The following is a 6,858-nucleotide window of genomic DNA, read 5'->3' as shown; positions in this document are numbered from 1 at the left end:
CATAAACGGTTAGGTTTCATTTCTATGAATTTGAAAAGAGTTCCTTTAGCTTTGTTTTATGAACCTATGATACTTATTACTCTGTGAAGAATAAATAGGAAGAGGTATTTCCATATATACTATGGATCAGTTTACTCCTATTGTTAATCTCTGTATATATAATAGGCAGTATGTCCCCTTTCAAGGTTATATTTAGCACTAATAAACTTGTTTGTTTGCTTTGAGTCCCATCCACACGTTATGAATCATTCTATGATGTATGCATACTATGGCCTCATGTCTACTCACCCTGGACAATGGCTATCTTTACAAAAATAGATAGGTTTACAACATTCTGGGCATTAGTTACGTTTTTGATATATGTCATCTCAATGATTTTCTCAACAACCATGCTGTTATTACTATTAAAAGTATATGTTTTATTAATATATTGGGGCTTCCCTGGTGATTCAGACAGTAAAGAATTTCCCTGTAATCCAGGAGACCAGGATTTAATTCCTGGGTTGGGAATATCCCCTGGAGAAGGAAATGGCAACCCACTCCAGTATTCTTACCTGGAGAATCCCACAGAGAGAGGAGCCTGGCAGACTACAATCCATGGGGTCACAAAGAGTTGAACACCACTGAGTGACTAACACTAATATGTTGAGTAAAATAATACGTAAGAACTGAATCAGAGGGAGGTAGTGATGGAACAAGACTTGAAACCAAAACTATCTAATATTTAATAATCAAAATAAAGGACCTAAACCACCATGTCAGTTTCCCAAATTTCCCTTCTTCCTGTACTACCGGCATTGTTTTTTTGCCATATCCAAAAAAACAAAAATACTATAGTATTTTTGCATTGATCTTAGCCAGCTAATTTTTATCTTAATATATCCATATTTAAGAGGAAACTATCATAAGTGGAACATTGATGTTATTTAACATGTAGAAAGTAACCTAAAATAAAGATGTAACTATAAAAGTTTTTTAATGTCAATTATTCATATATTTCTAATGGGAGTATAATGTTACACAGCCATTTTGGAAAACAGGTTGACATCTTTCATTAAAACTAAAATGCATTTACCATACAATCAAGCACTCCTATGCATTTATCTCAAATAAATTAAAACTTATGTTCAAGAAAGAACAAATAGGGAGTAATTTTGGCAGTTCAAAAACAGGAAAATTCAAATGTCCTTCAGTGAGTGAACAAAGTTAAAAAAACTTTGGTGCAACCATATCATGGAATACTACTCAGCAATAAAACAGAACAAACTAACGATGTATGCAACAATTTAGATGAATCCCTAGAGAAATCATGTTGCATGGAAAAAAGCCAATCTCAAAAAGTAACATTCTCTGTGATTACATTTACATAATATTCTTGAAATAATGTAATTAGAGAGATACAAAGCAGATTAGTGGTTGACAGAAATTAGAGTCTGAATGAAGAGCAGATAGACAGTAGAAGTTTGGGGGATGATGGAGATATAAATAAGGGATATAACATAAGGGAACTTTATGGTGATGGAATAGCTCTTCATTTTTTTATGGTGGTAGTTAAACATGTGATAAAATTGATTAGAACTATACTCATATACAAATGAGTATATGTATGATTGGCCAATCTCAAGCTCTGTAAATTCTACTAACACCAACTTCATGGCGTTGATATTTACTGTTGTTAGATAAGATGCTAACCCTGGAGGAGGGTGAGTGTAGGGTGCACAGGACCTGTACATTTTCCCAAGTACCTATGAGTCTGTAACTATTTAAAAATGAAAAGTTAAAACAAACAAAAAACTGTCCTTAACTGTACATCCTAAATATTACCTTTGCCACTAGCAGCGTGTGAGCCATACTCTGCTACACTGGACTCCCCTTATGCTGCCCCTTTTCCTTGTTCACTTGATTGACATCAGATTCTAGCTCAGCTTCTAAGCCTCTCTTCAAATGCTACCACCTCTGTGGCTTCCCTTTTTCTCTCTCCAGGGCAGGCTCAGCAAAGCCCCTTCCCGTTTTCTCATTGTACTTGATACATATTTCCAAAATAGCAGTTATGTTTCTTGTGCTTTTCTTAACATCCCTCTATCTTTCTTTAAACTCTAGGAACCTTGGTGGTATTTCTCCAATTTTTTTTCTCTGACATTATTATTTGTTGTTGTTGTTCAGTCTCTAAGTTGTGTCCGACTCTTTATAACCCCATGGACTGCAGCACGCCAGGCTCCTCTTGTCCTTATACTATTAATTCTTAATAAATAAAATCTATTTAACCTTGGTGGGAATTCTTACAGCAATATGGACATCAACACGTGATAAGTTTACAATTTTAGAAAGCACAAGATACCACTGATTAAAGTAGGTTTCTTAAAAGGACTTTATTTGAATGTAGGTGTGGGTGTATATGTTCAGTGTCTGCAGGAATACACAGATACACACACACAAGTACAATAGCAATACTATGGGTATAGCCAGGTAAATATTATTATTATTATTAGCCCCCTTTGCTATCTTTAGTCATAAACTTCCTTGAACTCAACCCAGTGCAGAAGCACTTAATAACTTAAATGTTAAAGGACAATTTCTTGGTGATTTTTAGACCCTGGGTTTATATTTAAAGAAATAGTAATTTCATGGCATATTTTTTTAAATTAAAACTACTAGTTACTCTTTAAAGGCAACTGATCCTCACATATTTATTAAAACCTATAAACTACTTGGCCCACTTATTTCGATAAAAAGAAAATACCAATAAACAACTAAATGGGAGTATTAACATTGATGGTCCAATATCCTTCATTCTTAGTGAATTGTGAAGATATATTCTCAAAACTAAGTAATGTTGAAAAAAAGCATGTTTTAGGATTAATGATGATACATGAATTTTTCTTGTTTTATTTTAAAAATTATTTATTTTATATCATAAAAGAAGAACATAGCTATTAAAAAACCTGGAAAATAAAATCTGGAGAAATATTATTTCCATTGGCTTACTACCTAGAGACAATTATTATTTGCATGTCAAACTAATGTCCCCTATCATTTTTTTCCAAACTCATCTCTAATAAATAATTGTAAATATAAATAAATACATTCACATAATATATATACACAATATATTTTATTATAAGTACTATTCTTAAGGGTTTCCCTGGTGGCTCAGATGGTAAAGAATCTGCCTGCAATGCAGGAGACTTGGGTTCGATCTCTGGGTTGGGAAGATCCCCTGGAAGAGGGCATGGCAACCCACCCCAGTATTGTTGCCTGAAGAATCCCCACAGACAGAGGAGCATGGCAGTCTACGGTCTGTGGGGTTGCAAAGAGTCGGGCACGACTGAGCAACAAAGGGCAGCACAGCACAACACTTTTCTTAAGCAATAACTTATTAAGCTTATTTTCTTATATGCTTGAGAACCTATTTACACAAATCATCTCCTATTCTCAACCTTTCTAGGATGGTCTTATTGTCCCAATTGTATAGACAAAAAAATCTGAGGCTCAGAACGATTATATAAGATGCTCAACTTCAAATAGCTTGTCTACAGCTGTCATGGACACATACATACTGTTTTGCTTACTCACCACTGATTCTACTGGGAACAGAATCTAAAGTTTTCTCTTGGGGGACTACTGTGCTTTGCCTTAGTTGGGGTGGTTTAGAGGGGTCTGAACACACTCCCTGTCTTCTAGGTGTATACACAGTCCAGATGCCTGTACTCAGACCCCTGCCTCTACCTCCTCCCAATAAATGATTTAGAGATGGGCATACAACCTAGGTCAATTCACTTCCCACCTTATCAAAAAAGAATTTGGCTTTGTCTCTTTATTAATGAACCCAGTCCTAACCCTTAAAACTTGGTGTTCTCGTCTTGTCTCTCTAGCTCCTGATTTTTGGTGTGACTTTAGAAATTTTAGATTTGGTCCAACTTTCCTGTAACCCAACCCTGAGGCCATTGATAACTGCTTAATTTTAAATGAAACTTTGATCAATTACTTCAGTCTTGACTAAAATCTTTATGGAAACAGTGTTAGTGCCCTTTTAGAAGAAAGCAGATAACCACTGTGGCCAAAGCTAACAGAACAGAGGAAATATTAGGCAAAACTCAAATCTGGCTTGCACTGGAATAGAGACTATATATATACACACATACAAGACAAAGCTGAAAGCTGACATCAGTTCTTTAGTGAGGAGAATGTTGGTAATTATTTCAGGAACACAGCTCAACCAATGTGTAGTATATGTAAGTCAACTGTAAAATCAAATCCATATTGTGCTTATTTTGTGGTTTGGGTTCAATCATTCCTACCAAACTTACACAATGTTTATAAAGGTCCACATAACAAAAACACCACAGACATAGTAAGAGAGATCTGACCAATTTAGACTGTCCTTGATTATGAAATAAGATTCTGAGGCTCTGTGTGGACAAAACTAGAGATGGTGATACTTACTCTGAAAAACAAAAGAGTTATTAAAGTTATAAAATATAGAAATTCTAAAATTGTATCCCAAATTCTTGGAGATACGTCTGGGAGAGAATAAATAAGGGGTTGAAATCTTTACAGCAGCAATACTCAGAAAGCTCTTTTACACAGACACTAAAATCAACTTCTTTCCTGGATGAACCTCAACTTGCATAAGCACATATTCTCAAAAACTGAAAAATCATGGTTTGTTACTGATTTCCTGGAACTCCCTGCTGAATTTTTTTCCCATTTCTAGTTTGAATGTTTGCTTTGGAAAAGTTTTGGCACCCTAGAAGCATTTAAATGCTATATTGCTCTTTATTCATAGAGTATCAAACTGTGTTTTTATGAATAAAAACATATCTTCACAAGAGATGAGACATATCTGGAGAACAATACAAGGAGCTATATGCACAAGGAAGTATAATCTCTTCCCTTCCCTTATGTTCCAACATGAAAATACAGAGAAGACAGAAACAAATGATTATTTTATTAAACTATAGACTAGCTCTTTAAGCTCTGAGTGTTGAAACATGTATATTCTATGTGCTCTTACATCCTAAACAAGGAGTTTCTTGATTGTTCTTACTTTATAAATCTGTTAGAAAAGCTAAAAATTAGCTACAGTATTTTTACAAGTTGAATTTAAATAGGTTTTTTTTCTTTCAAATATGTTATTTCTTTATTTTTATTTCAAGGTAAAATCTCACAGGAAAGCTGGGTCTTTTGCTAAAAGGGTTAATATTTTCTTCTGCTGAACAGTATATATTTAATATGCAAGTATATTTGATGTTCATTGACAGAGTCACAATAGGAATGATCTTGCTTTATGTACCAGTTACAAGGTTTAATATCATTATACTGCATGCAATATTAGTTTTTATTAGTCGCTATTAACAAGATGCTTTCTACTTGAATTCTCATTTACTTGTTCAATGTAAAAATTATCTTTGTAAAAGAGAAAAACACATCTTCAAGTGTCAGCTATATTAAATTAAAGAACTGTTTACCCTTCCTAAGAAAAGCATATGTATCTAAATAGGCATCTTTTACCGTTTGCATAGTAGATTGGAAATTAGCATTTTTGTTCATTTTCCTATGTATGCACAGTGCCTGGAAGAGTAATACTCCATGCATATCAGATCAGCCAGCCTACAATTTTTGTGCAATATATTATTTGGCAATCTAAAATTTGTAATTTGCATGAAATTGCTTAATTAAAATACAGTCACTCAGGGTATTAATTTCTCTGTCTGGCAGTTCAATGTACTAAAGGCGGGCTACAGAAAATGTGAAATCCTGTCAGATGTAACAGTAAAATATTAACAAAAAAAATTCCACTTCTGGCAACAAAGTGACAGAGCGATAATGCTTTTGCCCTGATTCCAGGTTCAAATATGAGCTTAGGTTGACATTGAAACCGACTAGGAAATTTACAATAGCAACCCTGGCTTTTTGCCAAGAAATCTGCATGGTCCTTTTTGGTGAAAACTCCTTTTGCTATAACTCCTGTATCCATGCACCCTTGTATGCAAAAATCACACCCACATATACAGATGTCCCTGAGATTCACACACACACACACCTTTTTTTCTCTCTTGCTCTCCTCTAACCTAATTTCATTACTATTTTCTGGTAGGTTTTGCTTTTCAGTATTTGAAATCATCAGCAACCCTACTGATAAAATGATCCAATCAGTCCTTTCCAGTTGTCAAGACAACAGTTCATAATTGTACCAGCTCTTTTCATTGAAGCCAGACATTTCATAAATAGATAATTCTCTAATTGATCCAGTCAATCCGACTTTGCATACTGTGCCAAATAGGTAAGTCAGATTCCTATTGCCACAACTTTCTCCAAAGACATGCAAATGAGCTTATTTACTGCCCTTAAGGGAGAATTTTTTTTAAATGCTGCTTTTATTTCTCATTAAAATAAACCTAGAATTTAAAACAGGTAAATAGCACTTGGGCTGTTATTATGTATAATATCTCCCTGTGTATACACACTTGTATATGACATGTTATAAGTATAAAGGAGTAGCGTATCATTATTTGATTTAATTCATAACAGAAATATGATAGCTTGTTGTACATGCTTATTATATGAAATGATATGCTTTTCTAAAGAATAATCTCTGTGAAGTTGCAAGCAACCTGATGGCTTAGGCACCCAGGGAAGGGCTGGGAGAACTCTCCATCCCTTGGGCATCAGGAGGGACTAGCAGGTGGGTAAGGTATGCCCACCAGAAAGGAGAAAAGGAAGGATTCTGTAATCAGGGATTTCTGAGGCTTTGCGTTGGCGAATTTCTACCTTGTTTTTCTGAAATGCATTAAACATAGAAGATGCTGAGATCTGAATTGGGGGCAGGAGTGGGGAGAGCGAGGGGATGAGGTGTAG

Source organism: Cervus elaphus, chromosome 18 (assembly GCF_910594005.1).
Source record: "Cervus elaphus chromosome 18, mCerEla1.1, whole genome shotgun sequence".
NCBI lineage: Eukaryota > Metazoa > Chordata > Mammalia > Artiodactyla > Cervidae > Cervus > Cervus elaphus.
This window is presented reverse-complemented; position numbering follows the sequence as displayed.